At 35.0% G+C, this 21757-nt stretch overlaps 1 protein-coding gene across 9 annotated transcripts in view; it reads left to right on the top strand.

Moving 5' to 3' along the window:
- DNAH11 (dynein axonemal heavy chain 11) overlaps nucleotides 1-21757 on the top strand; it is a 79153-nt gene that overhangs the window by 16213 nt on the left and 41183 nt on the right. For 5 of the 9 annotated variants that reach the window (XR_014590828.1, XM_083869028.1, XM_083869031.1 and 2 more), the window contains 6 exons: nucleotides 7976-8059; nucleotides 9597-9696; nucleotides 10647-10863; nucleotides 11798-11907; nucleotides 19033-19133; nucleotides 20989-21127. The gene's annotated coding sequence lies outside the window, so the exon portion shown is untranslated. Of the gene's footprint in view, nucleotides 1-6962; nucleotides 7045-7975; nucleotides 8060-9596; nucleotides 9697-10646; nucleotides 10864-11797; nucleotides 11908-17394; nucleotides 17494-19032; nucleotides 19134-20988; nucleotides 21128-21757 lie in introns of those variants that run through there. The other 4 variants (XM_083869029.1, XM_083869030.1, XM_083869034.1 and 1 more) reach the window with 4 other exon arrangements.

Here is a 21757-nt window from a genome sequence, read left to right on the forward strand (position 1 = left end):
TAATATGCACTTCTATTTTCTGCTCTGCTATTATTTTTCCAAAAGTCTTCATCTGTGAACATGGTTAATTACCTTGAGTATTAATAGAGTACATCTGTGCTGTAGAAAATTACTGTTGTTCTGTTGCCTGATACATGTGGTAGCCATGGATTAAGACAACCTAATTAAATGTAACAATGATTCAGAGTCAAAAGATAGTGTTTACTTAGTGAGTTGACTTCAAGTATTTGAGTAGCTGAAGTCTCATGTGCTTAATAACCTTCTAAATGATAATACATAGGCATAATTTGGCCTCATAAAAACTTGTTGAGAAGATCTCTATTTAACAGGAGGGTTAATAGGATGAAACAGTGTTAAAGAAAGGGGCAATATAGATGGCTATGCCTCTTACTATGCTTCTTAAACAGGGGTGTCACTAGTACACTCATGTATTGATTTTGCAATGGTACACTTGCATTATATCTTAAACTGTTATTTGAAATCAATCTGTATTTCTAAGCAAATGCTTCATTTGGTAACTCAGTTTCTGTTAAAAAAAAAATCCCAAACAACTATCACTGTTAATAGTATCAATGATTGCTTGTTGGTTAAAAGAGAACTGAAAACTCTCAGAAGTATGTTCAGTGACAGAGGTGAGCTATGTGTTTAGCAATACCATATGCCACCCCTCAGATTTCTCTGCCATTGGAAAAACATTCATAAAACATTCATTTTATACTTGTTTTTCTTTTTTTTTTTTTTTTTTAAACATTACAAGAGTTTGAAGATTATTATACTGATTTTAAAGCCAAAACACTGGATCTCAACAGATGTGTTCCTCAGTTTTGTGCAGGATTTCACGACTGTTCTAGTTTAGAATCTGTGTTCAAAGCCAATATCCATATACATGGCACAGTTTATTTATTGTTAGAAAGATAGTTTTGTGCGTTGTTTAAATAACAGCTTTAGTTAAGCTGTTTGTGCATTGAATGCCTTGAAATACTGATAAATGTATTGCAGCTGGGAATCAAACTGTGTTCCACGATTCTCTTCTTGCTTTAGTGTTCTGACTGCAAGTTCCTTCCAGAAGTTAACCCATAGATAAAGCCAGATCTAAAATGCAATTCAAGGAAACAGGGAAACTTTCAGCTCACTAACATACTGTATTTTGCATTTGTCTGCATGAAGCACAGAGAATCCATGGAAGGCAAGTGTGTCCAGGCTCTCCATCCAGTGTAGCACATAGTTACCCTGGATAGTTGGAGCAAGTTTCTGCTGGAGCATGTATTATTCTTACACAGGAATAATGAAAACTTAAGATAGGAAAGAACTGATTAGAAACAGTTCCTCAAAATGTGATTTAGGAGTTGTCATACGACAACCATGAGTAAGTGAAGTCATGTTTTAAGAGAGAGGTAAGTATGTAGATGTTCAAATGAGTGGTTGTCAAAGGCACAAGGATGTGAAATCTCACATTTCTGTCAGCCTTGATGAAGCCTTTAGTGGAGTATTGTGCTCAGGCATTACACATCAGGAAAAAGGATCTATTGATAGCCATTGAGGCTGAGGAAGAGAGAGAAGAGGCGTAAATCTTCAAATACAAAAAGGATTTCTGCGTGCAGGAAGGAAATAGTCTATTCTCTACACCCAGAACATACTGAAGTTAATTTAAAGAGTATAAGGTTCAAGTCTGATGACTGAGAAAACCACTTTATGCCAAGCATAATGAATTGCTAGAACAGATTGCTAGAGGAGGTGACAGGCTCTTCATTACTGAAATATCTTCCAGGGAGAGCTAGAAAAACCTGTTTTGCAAATTGCATAGGTATAGCAAGCCTCTTCTTGGAGCAGGAACATGGACTAATTACTCTTGAAGTTGCTTTTAGGTGTACATTTCTATGACATTGTATTACACTCAAACTGTGGCAGAGCATTGCAAATGAGTTGTGGGTATAACAAATATTTAGCTAGTAATTTTGAATAAATGAGTTTTCCTTAGCTTGACACCTTCAGCATTGTTAACAATTAAATGTGTGTCTTGCATTTAATGTTTACCCTGTTTTATTCTAAACTTGTATTCTCACTGAATTCAGGTAATACATACATTATTACACCTACTCTTTGAAAAGACAGATAACTTGTCTTAACTTTACACATATCAATGAGAATGGAAAGCAACTTAAAGAAATCACTTCTGCTTGCCACTTGTTTGGTGAACTTCTATAGGAGTAGGCACTTTTTTCCCCTCTAGTAAATATTAGCTTACAAGTAAGACTTGGAATTTTTATGAGACTCAGGAGGAAGAGCCTGGTGACTCATGAGAGGGAATGTATCTGAGGGAGAAGAAAGGGGAGAAAACAAACAAGTTAGAAAAGTACAGGATAGAATTTCACTTAAGAGGCAGACTCAATCGTTGTGTGTCCCTTCCAACTCAGAATATTCTGTGATTTAGAAAGTATCAAGAGTGTGGGGTATATGTCTAGATCTGGAAAGCCTAGTTCCATACTTTTTAGGGTCTGAGATAATCTTTCACTCTTTAACATTCTAGAATTTATCTGTTAGGGACAATTTAAGAGCATATTTAGAAATATGTGGTTTGTTGGGAAGCACATGACATATACCAACAGTATAGCTTGGTACTGTGCCAATCTCTGTACTTCAGAAATATTTTGGATGAGATTTCATGTTGAAAGCATTACAGAAAGAGAACTACTGCTTTCTCTGCTGTTTGGGTTTTTTCTCTTTATTTTCATTTCAAGCTTTCAACCATCATGGAAGCTTTCTAAAAAAAAACCCTTGTCTGTGGAGATAATTACCCCAAATTGCAATATTTCATTGCAATTGTTTAGTGAAAAACTGGATAACTGCAAATGAACATGATGAACACATTAAAAAGGTATTGAACAATGCAAAAATAAAAGTTCATTTTCCTGCTGGTTCATAATACCTTAATTTATATTCTAATAAGGGGGGGCTGAGGAGGAGTTTGTAATTAAATTGGAACAAAAATACGCTGGTTACTTTGTGAAAGCTTCAATGGTCTAAAGAACTGAAGGAACAAGTAGAGACATTTTGTTCCTATTTTTCACAGGGGTCCATGAAGAGTTTTATTGTTCTATGGGGACAAGACCTTCAAAGAAACTTATAGGGGACCTAGACATCCAAGATATTTGAAAATTGTGCTCTGTCCCTTCCTCTTGTCCTGATACTAAGTAAACTTCCTTTCAGGTGGGAGCACAGAGGATGGAAGCTCCTGTGAGAGCCTTAGACACAGATTAATTGAATAATAACAAGTCCAACCTTGAAAACTGACATAGCTAATATCATGCAAGGAGTGGAAAACTAAAATTTTCCACCAAAATTTTTTCATGAGGTGGTATCAGTAAAAGAAACAAAACTGATTAGGTGTGGGGGGTTGCCTTGCAGATTATTAGAAATTCCAGAAAATATCTTTTTCTTTCCTCAGAAATATGTGGAGAAGTTGAAATATCCTTACCAGTATAAAGATCAGACCTACAGTAAATGGAATGTTCAGATGGATTAAATTTGTCAGTTTAATTTAAATCAAACTAATTAAGCATAATCCTCAAAACCAACTCCTGATGGTGAATTTGTATCCTAAGGTGTGTACTAGGAACTGTAACTAAATATGTAACTAAAGTTTGTCTTTGATTTCATAGTCAAAAAATCACAGTAATCTTCTAGGGTATGGATGAATTTTATAATCTTAAGCCTTATATATTTTTATAGAACCATGCAATCATTCAGGTTGGAAAAGACCCCTAACATCATCAAATACAACCTTAAACCCAGCACTTCCAAGTCCACCACTAAACCACGTCCCTAAGTGCCACATCTACGTGCTTTTTAAATATTCCAGGGATGGAATATTTACCACTCTACCACTTCCCTGGACAGCCTGTTCTGATGCTTGACAGCTGCTTCAGTGAAGAAATTTTTTCCTAATATCCAGTCTGAACCTCCCATAGCACAGCCTGAGGCCATGTTCACTTGTCCTGTCACTTGTCACCTGGAAGAAAAGACTGATCTCCACCTGGCCACTCCTTTCAGGCAGAGTGGAGATCATAAGGTCTCCTGAGCCTCCTTTTCTCAGGCTAAGCAACCCTGGCTCCCTCATCTGCTCCTCATCAGGCTTGTTTTTATTTTCTGGTCAGGAAATCTAATTGCCCTATACCTGCTCAGGGAAGAGTTCTTTCTTTAAACGGCAAAGAAGGTCATTACTGTAGTAAATGGTTTCCCCAGAAACACATGCAGGAATGTGATAATAACAGTTAGCTCTTACCCTGTAAAATGCAATGGCTCTTTTAATTTTTCAAACATAAAAATACCTTAAATCCCTACTCCTAGGTTCCGGAATACTAATTAAATTATGTCTCCTGTATACCTTCTCATACTTCAGTCATTTAAATGGTATTTTAATGCCTTTGTATCTGAGGTTAAATGCAAAGTAAGCAAAAAGTTGTGTTGACGCTTCCGAAAGGATAAATATAAGATGAACTGTTTCTTCCTTCCCTTTAGATAGAGGCTATCCCTTTATTGAGAGAGGTGAAATATTTGCTGATGTTGAATCAACCCAAAATTCCAGATTCTGCTTTAGCTATATGTAAGAAAATGAACACTTATACAAAACTTCCTGATTGTGGGATATGTAAGGTGTGTGTATCTTTTCTTTTGCTCTTTAAAGATTTGTTTTATGTAAATGATGGAAAATCTGTTCAAAAAGAGGCATTATATTTTGTTGTAATGGAGCCTGTAGTCACTTTTTGCTATTTTTTTTCTTAAGAATAACCGAATCATGTTCACTTTCATAAATCTTCTCCCAGACCCATATAGAAACTCCAGTGAGTGTCCATGTTACTTTGCCTTCCATATCAGATGTAGCAGTAGTTTGAGACTGTTCAAATATGGATTCAAAAGATAGAATTTGATGGCTGTCAGGTGGTGCTGTCTTGCAGACATCCTCAGCCACTTTTTTCTCTATATATTCTGCCACACGCTCATCCCAGTTAAAATTGTTGTGAGTGACAAGTGTAATTTGGGGAAATTACCTGAATTAAGAAGATCTGGTTAGAAGAGATGGGAAAGCACAACAGCTGTAGTGTTTCCTACTGACACTAAAATAAGAACTTATTAAAACCATTGTTTTAAGAGCAGGATCTGCATATGAGAGACCTTTAATTGGTCTGTTTAGGAAAATGCACTGCAATGTAAATTCTGTTAAATAGAGTTGGGTGAAAGTTAAACTAATGTTTTTCATCAAATAATTAGAACTTCTCTCCAGTATCAGGGAGTTTTCCAGTCCACAGTGAAATTTCTATTTATGTGCCCATCTGGTTCAGTATTTTTGGTAGGATTTTTGTTGTGTACTTTTAGCTGGTTTTTCTAGTTTCTCTGAAGTGACTTAGATTCAAGCATCCCTTTCTTTTACATTTGATACAGACATAAACCCCCTGTCAAGGTATCTTTTTTGTCCCTGTTAGAAGGTTTTTCACATAGTTTACTGGATTTTTTTTCTTGGGGAGATTTGTGGAATGAGAAAGCTATTTCCAGGTCATCTTTACATATTTGAAAATGTATTAAAGAAGCAGAAGTAGAACTTGGTTTTACTTTGTGGAATATTCTGAGCATAATTAAAATGAAATTTTATGTGATTATACATAAAATAACTGAGCTTATTAAGTTCAAATAGTTTATAATTACCAATGATCCATAAAATTAATTCTTTTCCAGTTGACAAAAATTCTAGTAGAAGCTATTTTTTGGTTAAATAATTCATCCGCTGTAATTTCTTATTCGTAAGTAGATGCTGGAGTATTCTTACTGTTAATATACAGATTTTATTGGTATATTTCTACCATGTGTGATATTTTTTCCTTAAAGGAAATGTTACTCTGTTAAATAAGAACTGCCCAAAGAATGAAATGCTATTAAGAATAAAGCTCTGTCAATATAGCACAAAGTAATAATTCTTCAGGCATCTGGCAAAACAGTTAGTCAGAAGAAAATGCATTTTACTTGACGTATGTTGAATTCTGGAATCAGTCCTTTTTAGTTCTGTTTTTCGTAATAAGAACATAATCAGTGACAAGTGACATTACCTGTTCTTCATGGCTAAGCAGATGGAATTCAGAGAAAGATTTAAAATGGAAGCTACCTTTCAGTTTGATGTAGAAAATCCATATGTTCATCTCAATAAGGTGATGAGGATTCTCAGAAGAACGTATTTGCTTGTAACATTTCAGTACAAAAGTTCATGATATTTCAATGTACAGATTTTTGAGTTGTGTCTTTTGGGTTTTTGTTAGTTTTTTTTTTTTTTTTAATTATTATTGGATTGGGGGTTTTGTGGTGGTGGTGACTTTTGGTTTTTGGGGGTTTTTTGTTTGTTTGTTTTTTGGAGGGGTGTTTTACTGGTGTTTTGGGGAATTTTGTTGTTTGTTGGTTTGGGGATTTTTTTTTTCTTTTTCCCCAGGTGCTGGTAATAATTCTAGTGACACCAAATTCAGGTTTCTTGTTTCTCTTCCAGTGTTGCATATGCTTACCAAAAAAGTTTTTAAAATTCAAAATACTTTCCTGTGTTCCTTTACACAGTCAGCATGATGTGCTCTTGAGCAGAGTAGCCTAAAGTAGACTATTAAGTGGCTCTTTTTTAAAACATCATGAAGGGACTTTGTTAACAGTTATGCAACTTTAAGAAGTGGTTTAATAAGTTAAAGAATACAAGAATATAAATTAACTTCTTTCTATGCAGCTTTCCTTTTGTGATTTCAATGTAGAGTCCTCTGTATGCTTTTGGGTGCTTGCAGAGGCAATGCAAATGCGTCTTTGTAGCCTCTTTGCCATAATTCTCTCAGCTTTTCTTATCTTGAGTCATATATGCAGGATCTACAGATTTCACTGACAGGTTAAGTAAGCTCACTGTACCCTACAACTATACTTTGAGTGTTCCTTCCCTCTTTCAGGCAAATCAAGAGCTTGAGATGCTGGAAAAAGAAATGTTTCTAATGGAGGAATCTACCTACAGAACTATTTGAAGTATCTATTCTGGGCTACAGGCACATGAAACTATGTTGAAAAGAAGTGCAGTTGCTCAAAAAAGTGTGCGATATTCATGTTTATATTAATGTAAGATTTTTCTTTAAAATATTTATATATTTAGAATAAATTTGAATGTTATATTTTAAATTTGATCGTAGAAGTGGTTTAGTTTTGATTTTTTTTAAAAATTAAATACCTAAGATTTTCCTATTCCTTTTGTTTATGAAATAATAGTTGCTATGTTTTAGGATCCTCAAAGTAAAAAATCTTTGTTCCCAAGTCAACCAATTTCAAGATAATCCCAAAGCAAAACAAACTTTTTAGTTTTCTTTAGAGATTTCCTAACACCCAGAACTTGTTTGATTAATTAAAATAACTGAGTAAAAATTCAGAAATCCGTAAAATGCAATTCAGAACCCAGGACTGTACATTAAAAAGCTCTACAAATCTACAAGCAAGAGGCCAGAAAAGTCACTGTACAGACCTGTATGGGGAATCAGTCTTGCAAAGTTCTGTTTCCCTCAAGATGCTGCCTTTCATAGGCAAGGTTAAAAATACATGTACTTGATCTTTCTGTAATTTTGTTTGTAGCACCCCCAGGAGGAGTTGCAGGGCATCTTCCCAAAATATCCCATGTGCACCTGTACGTTATCTGTGGATATAAGTGTGTATTTAATAGCATAAGAAAGTTGTGTATGTATGTTTTTACCAGATACTAAAACATGAAACTGTTAAAATGCTTGGCCTTTGAGTTGAATTTAGAAAGAAGATGGATTATTATCTGTGCTTGCAAAGTAATGGTGGTGTAGGAAAAAATTAAGGCCCATGAGCTATTGCTGTAGGATGGGCTTTGCCCTGCATCCATTTATCTGTTTTGTAGCAGAAGCTTGTCTTTACCAAATGTTGTTGATGCTTTTATCTGTACTTTCTGTTTCAGAGCGGCATTGATGATTGGACTAAAACCCAGTGGAGAGCGATTAATGTGGAACAGATGGATGTGCAGCTCAGAAGGTTTGCCAAGGCAGGTTCCACAGCCATCTATTTCTGCAATTTATCTGCCTCAGTGCCACCCCTTCCTCACTCTTCCCACCCACTTGGATGTTTCAGTGGGTTTATTACTCACGTCCAAGCTGAATGTTCTGGAACATGCTTTGTTTTGGGGGCTTTCCTTTAAAACTTTATTTTTCTGAATGAGCTTCCAGCCCCTGTGGAGTTATATGTAAAATCATGCTGTCACTTTTCTGAGCTGAGGAAGTATGGGAAATAAAAAGAGGATGGAGGTTTATGACAGACCCTTCCAGACAACAATCACTTTCACAGGTGGAATTTGCAGAGGCTCATCTCTGCTCACACATGTAACTCCAGAGTGTTGGGAGCTGTAGGGAAGGTAGTAATTTTTAAAGGGAGGATACTTATTTTGCTTGAAGTATTTAAATGTTTTGTTGAGAGTAGCCCTGCAGAAGAAAATTCCAGTGGGACAGAAGTATGAAGTAAAAATAGCCACAAAGACTCACTCTCCAGACTATTTGCAGGACACTACAGCTGTGCCTCACAGACAGTACAGTGGTTAAATAGAAAGTCTTGAACCTAAGAGGTATAAAGTTTCTTCTTGTTTATGTATTTTTTTCAGTCAGAAATAAATTGTCTTTATTGCATGCCCATTTATTCATCTTGTAAGAGAAAAGTAAGACTTCATAGTAGATTTTTTCTCCTGAATTGCTTCAAAAATGTTAATTCAACCTACCCAGTTCTTATACTTTTTTTCTCATTAAAAAACCCCAATGGTTTTGGCTCATAGGCAATAACATGGAGCAGTTGTTGGTTTTTAAAATTTGAATAAAATTCTTTTAAACCATTTTGAAAAAAAAATTGAAGACCAACTTCCAATTTTTTTTAATTAAAAAACTGTGAAGCTGAAAGTATAGAAGAGAGCATAAAAGAATTTTTCTATTTTTCTTCAATATACCAATATTTATCACATACAGTTTTAATAAATGCACATTTAAACTTCTTTTTAATGCAGGAAGCTCCTAAACAGGATTAGCAAAAAATTGTGATTTTTTTTTTTTTTTTAGCAAAAAGAAAATGAAAATTAATTGACTGTCATCTTTTTAAATCATAGATAAAAATTTTAAAGGGTTTTTTTCCTTGAATTTAATTAATCCTACCAAGTAGCAACAAAATACTGCAAATATCCCCATCACTCCCCAAGGTTTCTAGTCTGCAGATACTGAGTTTGTATCTTACATCACCTTCAATGGCAACTGTGCAAATAAACTTACCTTTAGTGTTATGAAGTACAAAACACCAGAGTACAAGGCAAAACAAAACGAAACAAAAACCTTGCAAGAGCATCAAGAAATATTTCTGATAGTCTGAGTAAATCCACACTTTGGTGGCAAATCTGAAAGCGTATCTGGTATCTAGAGTACATATAACTTATTTAATTGTGTTTTTTGGTAAGATTCCATTTGAACACCTTGTTATATGTTTATGTCAGACTTTGTCTTTTCATTGACCTTAATTGCTCCCTGTTGTATCTTTTCTTCACAAATCAGGCTTTTAGTAGCAGAAGACCTTCCCAGACCTTTTGGGACTCCAGTTTCATAAAGGTAGAAGATGAACTCCAAAGTGTAGTAAGAGTTGAGTACTGAAAAGGTGAGAAATATACTTTTTTCTCCTCTGTTTTTGCAGAATAGTATGTAACAAACTATTTGTTTTTTAGGTCTTGTTGCAAGAAATTAATCATAGAACTAAATATTTTCATGGGACTTACCCAGGTATCAAAATTTGCAGCCCAGCAAAATGAACTTCTTGTCTGTGGTGTAGTTTACCATCATTATGAATTACATATGATTTAATTAAATTCCTCAATTCCAAATATGAAATGTGATATATATATATATATATCTATATATATATCTATCAATATATCACATATACATATACATATATATATCACATATACATATATATGTGTGTGTGTGTGTGTATATATATATATATATATATATATATATATATATATATACAGATGTTATTATTGCTCTTATTATTCCCAGACTTTGGAAGAAATCACCCCAACATGGACTGCCATGGAACTTTATTACCAAGAGTATAAAATAATAGACATAGAAATTCCTTTGTTAAAATACAATGAGCAGCTGCTTAAAAGTTTAGGTAACAATCAAATAAGAATTTAATTATTAGAAATATTATTATTGTATCATTATTCACTCCATTGATATACTTGGCAAGTTAAAACTTTTTTCCTTTATAACAATTTATATTTTCTCCAGATGTTCGTCCTGGGAATTTACATGTATGCTGTGTAACTACATGTATTCTAAAATCATTCCTGTCTCCATGTAGGAGTTAAAAAAAAACAAACCAGCTTTCTAAGCTTGTAATTCCTTCAATTTTTAAAAAATCCTTAATAATATGCTCTCCATTTTCAGTGTTTAAAGATGTCTTCTCTTATGATATACAATAATAACAATTACAGGAGAATTTGTTAATCTTATTAGCTTTAGTTCCTCTGTTTTGCTTACTGCCATTTTTTCTGGCTTTTTTGTTGTTGTTGTTGTTTTGTTTGTTTGTTTTTCTAGTTTCAGATGCAAGTGATTCTGAAAAGTCAATATGTGATATATTTCATGGAACAAGAGAAAGGCTGACAAAGTAAATTAATTAAATGGCAGATTCTGTCATTTCCATTTGGATGGAATTTCAACACATGGTATCTTCATCAAAGCAATAATCTGCCTTATTTTCCTTTCACATGGACTGGCAGTTGCTGGTGTCGCAAATTGAGACAAAGATCTGCAGGTCATTCCTTCACATGTCTTTAATATCTTCTTTTATTTATTCTTTGTTCGCTTTTTAACTTCCTTTTTATCACCTATTGAGATACAATACTGCTGAGGTGCAGAAATCTTTTCTGCAAACTCCATATCATTTAGGAAAGTGATGGTTGAAATACAAGTTTATGGCCTGTTATTTATTAATAGTTAAAGGTGACTACAACAATCAACATAAACACTTCAACTGACACAAAGCACTATGCCTTAATTGGTCATTCTGACCAAAAAAAAGTCACTGAACCCTTGCATAGTAAAGATGAAAATTTTGTGTTGCCAGTACACATGTAATTCAATCCATAGATGCCAGGGAAAGTTCTCACCATGTACAATTCTGAAAAGCTAATATAGGGAGCTTCCGTGCTTGAAATTTCAAATATACTTCTAATTATTTAAATCTGCAATTTAGAAACTTTGACAGCAGTATGTCTCACTATATGCCAAAAAAAAGTATTTTTTTCATTCAAGTTGAAAACCCTGTTAAGAGCAATGAAATGATTTGTGGTGTTTAACATGCATAAGTTTCTTCATGGTGCATATTGAAAAAGGCATTGAGCTTGCATGAGCAGAAATACTCCAAAATAATAATTCTGCTAAAATCTGTCATTTTTATCTTGTTGAAGAATTTTAATGGTATCATCACTGGTATTCGCAGTTTTCTCTGTTCATTTTACTTTTCTTTCATATTCAGTCTAAACTCTGTCAAAATAGGTGTTTGTGAGTTTAGTTTTGTTTTGTTTTTTTTTTTTCCATCTAAGGAATAGAACTTAAAACAAACTGATTATTTTACGTGTATTCTACTAGCTCTTTTTCCCATGTTTTTCATATCCCAGTTTAGTAAACGATATGAAGTAGAAAAACTAAATTTGAGAGTTGAAATAGCTCCCTTTCTTTTTGTACAGCAGTTGGTGACTGACATATAAAGAAAATATAAACTGACAAATAAAGAAAATGTGATGGAAACTACAAGAAAGCCAAAGCTGTATGAAAACTTTGAAGCTCTACAGCAGAGGTAAAGTTTCCAGTATGATTACAAACTGTTCTAAAGTGTAATTCTGCAACAAGCAGGAAATGAGAGCTGTCAGATTGTTTCCTTTTTGTACAGGTGTGAGAGGTTCTGGTGATATTTTTTGTCATTTGTTTCTATTTGATATACTGGATTTCTACTGCTTTTTACACAACCAATTAAACCTGAGGCATTGGTTCAATGTTTAGGGATGGTATGATGTCAAAATTGTCAAGTCTTAAAAATATGTTCTGTTTGGATCAAATTCACTTTCTCTCTATCCACACTCAGGGAGCTGGGAGTCCTTCTTTTACATTTGCAAAAGGAGGTAGTGGATTCATGCAACCAAAGTTCTCTCTCCACACACTTGAAGGAATGCCTTGAAATTCCCACCTGCATTCACTCCTCCTGGCTTTAGAGTCACAGTCTGTTTCTTCTTCCAGGAAAATTTTGCAACAGGAAGTTAAAAAAAACCACCAACACAAACCTGTTTCTTGAGACGTCACTTTTGTTCTGAGAGATACCAAGTTAATACCTGGAATGCATCAGTCAAACATAAATAAATGTGGCTTATTTTTCTTTTCGCATAGGCATATAATTGAATATTTTGATCCTTAATACTTTTTGTGTCAATACCAACATGTGTTTTCATGTTTTTAACCCTTCATACATCAAACATAATATGTGTATCTTTTTAAAAAGTGATTTCTTTCCTCCCCCACTCAACTGATTCTTAGCTAGTTTTTTGATTGTTGATTTGGTGATTTTATTTTTAAATTTATCTGCACATAACTACCCTGTTGAGTTAGAAATTTCTTTTTCTCATCCCTTACTTGCTAAGGCTGGACTCTTTGTAAGGTTGAAGAGAAGTTTCCCCTGGCCAGACTTACCTTTTGGGGGACTTTTCTGGCACAATTCCATTCCCTTGGTTTCCTTGGTCTGAATGAAATTATGTTCCCTTTCATTTTCTGGAAAGTAAATGTGAAAGGCTTGCCACCTTCTCTGTTTCTTACAGCTGTGTTCATTGTTATTATTTTAAATCAATAGTGGATTGTATTGTTCCGTTTTAATGTTTGGTCTGATTTTTACCTTAACTAGGAGGGAATCCCTGGCTTTAAGGTGATTTAAGGCACATATCATTAAAATCTCTGTCTCCTTTTCAGACACTCTTTTCGTGAAAAAGCTTTGGCTGTATGCTTAGAAAGCAAGCACATACTTTTTCCTCTCTTCTATTTTGGTTTTTCAGCAGACTTGCTAGACATCCTTTAAAGAGGAACATAGCCAAAACAGCTGAGCCTCTGTGTATTAATGTACTTCATTTTCTCTATAGAAAGGAAAGTTTTCCAGCTAACCTTGTGAGCTGAGAATATCATTGAGCTGCACCTCTGTTATGAGCAAATTTCTAATTTACTTTGCGAATATGAACATTTTGCCTAAGGAAGGAAGTAAACATTTTTTCTCTCAGCTAAGACAAGTACAAGGTGTTCAGCAAGAAGAGATGAGAGACATGTTACAAATCCTGATCTGTCTTTGCTGGCAATTTAGCCACATGGAAGTTGCATTTATTTGGATTTTTGGGTTGTAGGTTTGCAGGAATTAGAAATGGAAAAGGTCAATGAGATCAACAAATCTATTCTCCTAGCACAGATTGATCAAATTTCAGGCAAGCAATGCATAGTGATAAGTAAAACTGAAAGATCTATGGTGCCTAGTAGGCAGTTACTGACTGAGCTGCTGACCCTTGCACAAGGAATGTTTTTGTAGCTATCCTTCTGTGCTCCTCCCTTGAACAATGATCTGCTGGGTTTTGTGACACCCATCTATATAAAAGCATGGGCACTTTGATGTATTTCAGAAGCTTCATACTATGTTATCTGCATGCCAGATGATACTCCTGGCCTTGGTTACTATCCAGCCGCAGCCATCAATTCTCTGACTGCTACAGATTTTAGTGTGCCTTGGGCAAAACCTTTATTTTGAAGGGCTGTGAGTTGTAACAGAAGAACAGAAGCTTTCAGAGATGATGAAGGCTTGAACATGGAGCCTTTTCAAACATGATGGTAGGCCCTCACAGATTCTTCACATAACTAAATCTCAGTGATTTGTTTCATCCACATGTAAGACTAGTAAACAATTCTTCTGTTTTGGGTGTCAGGCATAGAGCGTGCTGGTGTGTAGACAGTGATTTTCAAACTCCATGGTCTTTGGAGAGATGTGTAGCTACAAAAGGCATTTAGATCTTAATAGGCAATTTGTAAAATAAACATTAGCCATAAATAATAACCATTTCTAGACTTCTCAGTTTTATATTGAGGTTTGTCCTTCAGACTCTTCTGACAACTGATGGAAGTGTAACTAACTCCATTCACTGATTTATCATTTTGGCTCAGGTTTTCCCCATGAAAACCTTGTGTAAGTAATCATGCAACAGTCAGATTCATTCACTTTAACAGAGGCATGCATTAATGTGATTGACACAAGTCTAATGTAAATGGTTTCCTTATACATCTGGTATCTTTGGATACAAGTAGCCCATCATCTCACCTAACTTCTGGGCAATGTTGATGATCTTAAATTTCAAGAGAATACAGAGGAATATATAAATGTTGCCCTTGAGACATACAGCACAGAAAAGGAGCATATTCTGTTCCATGACAAATGTAGGTCTAATGATCAGACATGTTGAGTTATGTGAAATCTCCTTCATGAAATTTGCCCTCTTTGGGATGTAGATTAAATAGACACTTTCAATTGCACAAAATGCTACTTTCTATTATATAAATTTGGGGGGGGGAGGAAAAAACCCAGAACATTTTGTTACACAATACTGTGTAATTTCCTAATTATTTAATAAATTGTCTATCTTCCTCCTATACATTAAATGTTTTTTTAAAAGAAGTGTAGGGGGTTTACTGTTTACTGGAAGTAATGAAAATGAAAAAAAACAAGTACTAAAAGTCACAGAACTGATAAAGACTATGGTTGAATATTGCATTTTTCATACTTTTTTCTGCTGCTCTTTGTGCTTTGTCTTCTGCTATAGTTTCAAATCCTCTCCTGTCTTATTTTTAGCACACACCTCTCCAGACCTCCAGCACTCTCACACATCCCTTACCAGCTGAGTGAGGTTTCAGCTGGTTCTAAGCCTTATATTTGCCAACTGCCCAGCCAGTATGTGTGCTAACTGGGTAGTGGTGGGTCAGGGAGAACAGAATAGCAACTCCTGAGACAATAACTTATTGTTCTCAGAACAGTGCTGAATGCATAAGCATTCACATTGCATAAAATCAATGTTGCTTGTGGTTCTAATGATTGATTGTCACAGCAGGGAGGCCCCAGACTGAATGGACAAGTATATGCAGCTTGCCTCTTGGAGATAGTTTCTCCAAGATGCAGCTACTTTTGAGTGCATGGAGACAGAAAATAATGTATTGTCTGTGCTTACTCTGGGGCTGTGAACACAAAAACTCCAGACTTTCATATTTGGAGCTCTAAGACAGTATGTCTGGGTTCAAGTCAAGTGTATATGTAAAAACAGTATCTGATATCTCATCTAAATCCTACTGAAGGTACAGTGACAGAGAAAAATGGAGGGAAAATCCACTCTCATTTCAAATTTGTAATAAGTGCTGACATAAAGAAAATCCTTTGTGAAGATTAATGAGATTAATTCCCTTTATTTTTAGTAAAAAATGTGCCATTTATGTTATGTGCATAAATTTATGCATGTTTGGGGTTTTTTTTCTTCGACAGATGGAGTCTTGGCTGCTTCACCTTGAGGAAACTGTACACAATGCAGTATATCTCTGCTCCATGGAGGCCATTCTGGCCTCTGAAGAGAGGCAGAGAAAACAGTGAGTTTTTGACCACCCAGCCCAGGCTAAACTTGGTGCTTCATAAACCTGATGGGTTTTAGATGTAGAAATGGCATCTGCTAGACTGAAAGAAAACTTGGCAACAGCCCTGGAGGATTGTCAGGTATGGATATCCCCTTTTTGTTTATTGATAGAAAATAAATACAGTGTGAAAATAGTAATATTAGTATAGTTACATATTAAATAATTATTAAACATATTAAAATATTACATATTAAATGTATTAACATATTAGTATAACATATTTTACAGCACCCACTGAAAAAAGAAATAATAGCTTTTTGTCAATTTCTATGGCCTCATGGGCATTTTTATCACATCTTAATTACTGAGGTTTTGTGGGACTATTCTGAACTGAGACAAGCTAAAAGTGAAGATACTGCCACAATGGTGTGCTAAGAACAGAGTACACATTCAGTATGTGTACAAATATTACACCTGTGTATTTGTGTAAGGAAACCAAAACTATTAGGTTTGTTTAGTCAAACCAAACAGTTTAAGTCTAGGTTTAGTTTTAGTCCCATTTCAGAAGGATATCTTGTGCCATTTGATTTTTTGCTTTACTTTTTTTACCTCAAACTTCTCCTGAATGTTTTTCTCCTGCTGTGAGTACTCTTTCTCTTTGTGAAAACTTTCAGTAGTTTTGGTTTTGTTTTCCAACACAGAATATCTGCTGAAGGGAAATAAAAAATAGGAAAGTGACTTTAAAGCAGTCATGAATGTATGTCAGAAATGTCTATATTTTCCCTGTAATAGAAAAGGCACAAGACACAATAGAAAGACACAATCTTTCTATTGATATTTTCATGTATTTTTAGAATTTCTTCCTTAGAATTACATGCAATAGCTGAGATAGGGGGTTTCCCCCCTATTAATATGAAACCTGAATAATTCCATAGTCACTGTGTATCACATAACTCTGTATAATCACTTATATCATATTTTGTAATCATCTCCTTATTGCTTTTTCTATTTTAAAAATGTCTCTGATCTTTCCTAAGGACTATTTTTAGTTTGCCAATAAATGTTCTTGTACAATTAGTGCAATTTTGCAAAGCTTGGTACATATCTCTATGGAGATTAAAACCACAGAATTTTCAATTCCATTTCACATACAACTTCTTATCCATCCATTCCTCCTACCCTGCCTAGCTGACCACCTGCAGCATTTGTGCTCACCTGGATTGTTCCTGTTTTGGAGATGGTTCAAATTTCTGTTTAAATCAGGGTTTCTTCTGGCATCTCATGTTGAATATGAGAAAATTTGTACATACAAGCCAGTTTTTATGGTGAATTAGTTCATGATGTAGGCAGAACTAATTTCTAGTAGTGATAATGGTAGAGGTACTGGAAGCCATCTGGTTTTAGAGGGATACCTAAATCTTTTCAGGTCACTGAGCTAAATGCTCTTTATTACCATGCTGCTTGGAGAATTTTCCTCAGGTGATCATGAAAAAATCATGACCATTTGCACCAAAGACATTCATAGCAGAAATGTATCCGCAACCCTTCAAGCCCAGAAGGTGCATATTTGAATCAGCTATATTTTGCATTCCCAGTTTGTTCTGTCTTCAGTAATTCACAGTTGTTTTGCTCTCCTTTCAAAGGCATGCACAGAGGATGATCTCCAAAGTATCTTTTCTTCTTGTGGTGATTTTTTATAAGTGCAGACAACTGAAATTTTGGTATATTTAAACTATGTACGACTTTAGTTAAGGTAAAATTAATGCTATTGGTTTGAATGAACAAAATGTTTCACTGAACTGGAATTGAAATAGGAAAGGATTCTTATTTTCCCCCTGAGCCTCAGAAATAAAATGGGCTTTTAAGGTGGCATTCAGATAAGAAGAAACAAGGCTTGAGCAGTAAAATGAAACTCATTGCAGTCAAAGTAATGTCAGCTCCCTTGCAAAGACTGCATTGTTTGTACAGAGAGGCCTTGTGTTCTGCTGTAAGAGCTCTACTAAAATTATCTTCTATTGCACTTGTGTCTGTATAAAAGCACCAATGCCTCGAGGTGCATCTAATCCTTTATAATAGATTGTAGTAGTTATTAGTCATAAGTGACTGGGAATGAGGTGTGAGAGCTGCAGCTTTGTGATGGGTGGCATTTGGACCACCTGAATAGCTCCTACCTGGCATCATGACTCTTTGATGGCTCTTAGGTCTTCAGTTCCAGAGCTTTTGCTTGACTGTCACAGGTCAATCCATAGATGGGATGATATCCAGAAACACTGTTTTGCCAACATTTCTGATGCTTTGTTTCAGTACTTTTTATGAGTACTTGGGAAATACCCTTTGGCAAGTTATTACACCTTTGACTGACAGGTAATGACTAGTACAAATAACAGTGCCTGCTTTATCTGTTTCAGCGAATGAAAAGTTAAATGTTTTGTAGAAGTTCATAGTTCTTTCCTACCTCATATGTATATTATGAGGTTATCGAGACACAATATATTTTGAATGTATGTGCACGTAGGTGCACATACTTAAGAAATGGTATAATTTTAATGACAATTACATTTATAATAACTGAAATATTTTTTGCATAACTTAGGCTATATATTCATTGTCTTGTCTGAAGGGGAATATGAGCAGATCTTTGCCAAGGTTAATCAGGAGTTCAGCAAAGTTTTTTTTTGTTCATTTTTGAAAGTCCAAACCATGGGATTTTTTGGGGTTTTTTGGGTTTTTTTGTTGGTTTTTTTGGGTGTTTTTTTTTCACAGCACATACAGTGAAACATTTTTCTTCTGGGCATGTTTGAATCCAATATGGTATTTCTTGTTAAAATAAGTGATCCGAAAAAATACACTCAGGCATCTGGGCTGGCTTAATGCTTACAGCCCTCAGCTGGGATGCCACATTCTGGGGCTCAAGTCTTTTAAATAGGCAAAGCAGCCTTTTAATAGGCAACTACAGCCTCCTGTTACCTGTCCTATGTGATCACTGATAGGATCTTCCTTCTTGATAAAATATATTGATGCAGTTAGTTTTCTTTTCTAAAATAAGCACTTTCCAAATCATACCACACCATGATTTTACATGAATATAGAAGAGATACATTTGTGGTTTAGGACATTAAATTATAATGAGAAAATGGACTTGGAATAAATCATCCATGAAATGTAAGAGTTATAAAAAAGCTCCTGAAGTTGTAGAAGTTCATTGCAATGCAAACAATCCCTTTTCATAAGTTAAGGTGATATATTACTCCAACCCAGGCTCTCCACCTAGCAGTGAGTGTTGCTTCTGCAGGACCAGCTGGCACAGATAAAACAGAGACCATGGAAGATTTAGGCTGTGCCCTTGGTATGATGGTGAAAATTTTCAGCTCTTCAGAACACATGGATGATGAGGTGAGATGTTCTGTTAAGCAGTATGGAGATTGTTGTTCAGCTTCTTTTTCATGTGAATTACATTGGAAACTGTTGCTTTCAAGAAAGAAAAAAAAAAAGGTTAAATCTTTTAATTTTAGTCTGTAGGTAATATCTATAAAGGTTTGGTCCAGACAGGAGCTTGAGGTGCTTTGAGGAATTCAATCATCTCTTGGTAGAAGTCTAGTCAGTAGTGGCAGTACAATTAAAGACTATCCATTATAAAATTAGGGAGAAAACGAAGTGAGCATGTTAGGAGTCCTTCTTTGTCCTCTGCAGACTATAAATACTGAACTTGTAATATCTTCCTCCAAACTTCCTCTGAAACTATAAATGAAGGACTAGATGGTAACACAAAATCATCTGTGTAATGTACTACCCAAAGATAATTCTCTCTTCAAACTGTAGGAATAAATGTCAGTAAATCCGTGTCCTTCCAGATTACAATTAAAGTTTTGCTATTGAAACCAGTTCAAGTTCTACCATGTGAGATCCTGACACCCTATGGGTGAGAAATTTGGAGAGATTCAACTTTGCAAGAAATCTCAGTGGTTCCAGGGCTCTCCAGTGCTTTTGAGACATGCTTTGTTTTTCCACTGTCCTATGTTCGCCTTTCTCCATTTTGATTTTTGTTTGCTCTATATTGTCTACTCTCTACATCCCTACTAGTCTCCTTTATTCTGTTTCAAAAGATGATTCTTCCTACAGACATGCTTCAGCTACATGCACTCTCTGTGGCTCTAATAGTCCACAGAGCTATAATGTAATAACAGCTCTAATTCCTCCTGAATTCAATACCAGACAGATTACTAAAAGCAGATGCCTAAAGTGAAATAGCTCTGCTTGCTAAGGTATAGAAAGTTTTCTTTTTTTGTAAGTAGTATCTTTCTTTTAATACTTCTTTGTGCTATCTTTCTTTTAAGATTTCTTGCTAAAAAACATTACACTGAAATCCAGAGTTGGAATATTTATTACTAGGATCCCTGGATGTGCAGGTCGGACAAAACTACATGAAAACCTCAGGTTCATACTTAAATATGATTAATTAAAGATGGTCATTTAGTTCAGCAATATATTTCTGAATGGAGAAAGAAAGGAAATATTTAATTTTTTTCAGTAGTAAGAAAGAGGTCTGAGGGAAAAAATTGCTGGTTTGTAGCTGGCCTGAATGCAAAATCCAAGCTATTCTCTTTGCTAGTATGTAACTTAAGTAATGATTTTTAATGAGGAAATTGTGAAATTGTTTATCAATAACATTATTATTTCATGTTCCTTTAAAAATGAGATTTAATAGATCTTTTCATTTGTGTCATTAAAATGTCTGCGGTTTTATTCTAAATTTTGAGCAGTTATATTTAGAAAAGAAACAGTAAAAACCTCTAAAGGCAACCAAGCCTTCATATAAAAGCACTAAAACTCTCAAAAAAAAAAAAAAAAATTAAGCACCTTAAAAAAGGATGGCATTTTTGGCAATAGTTGTGTTCACTTGACTTCCAGACCCTGTACAGCTGCTGGCTGTACCCCAATGGTCGCTGACAAGTGACACCACTGCAGCCTGTGCCTGCTCTGAGTTTGGGCAGTACCTGTCTGTATTTCTCAGATGCCTCTTTTGAGCAGCAGTGTTATGGAATACTAACAATCGCCGGTGCCTAATTAGCTCATTTTGCTTTGAACTAGGGTCCTTGTCAGCTTTGATTGACATTCTTAATTGTGACTCTCTTGAGCTCTGTTTTTAAAAATGTTTGCACACATCAGATATTTGATTTAGCTGACTTATTCTTACCGTGCTTAAATACTAATCTGTGTATTTGGATTATGGGGTTTTTTTCTTCCCTAGAACCTGTGCCATGGTTGTCCTTGACATTGAACTGGTCTCTAAAATGATGTTGGCTGCTGAAGGGTTTATTGATGCCTGTTGGTTAGCCAGGAAGTTCATCACCTTGTAACCTCTCAGAAGGGAGCTGCTCCCTGAGCAGGTGAGGGTTCTTTGGGCTTCTGGACTTAACACATACCCATTAATACACACTCCATATCACTGCAGCTGAATATTGCATAATAGGAGTGATCAATGCACATTGTCTTATCTTGTATTTTAAAGACACTTTCAATCACATGTCCATCCTTGATAAATTGTCAGACTTGAATTTGCAAAAAAGTGTCCCTTCTTCTTAACTTTGGACATTTGTTAGTTTTGCATTAAATAATTGTATATCACTACTTCATACCTGGGATGACTGACTACATTGTGCTGCTGTGTAACACCCTTGTAAATAACTACCTTTTGGAGAAAAGAATAACTGAGTAGAAAATATTTTGAAAAACAGGTAGCATATTGTAATGACTATGTCTTTAAACTTTCCCCAGTAAAAACAGTGACAACCGTTTGAAAAAAAGGGGGTGGAAAAGCATTTCTAAATAATTTAATTATTATACTAGAAAGAATCCATATTCAGAAATATTATCTTAAAAATGCAAAGCCTAGAAACTGTATGATCTCTTTCCTGTATATATGCTCTTTTAATCATCTGCAGCTGCATAATTTTTCACAAGATATTCCTAATATTCATTTTTATCAAAAGAAAAAGAACTTGAAGAACCCTTCAACC

The sequence above is a fragment of the Zosterops lateralis genome (genome assembly GCF_965231275.1).
Source record: "Zosterops lateralis genome assembly, chromosome: 1".
Lineage (NCBI taxonomy): Eukaryota > Metazoa > Chordata > Aves > Passeriformes > Zosteropidae > Zosterops > Zosterops lateralis.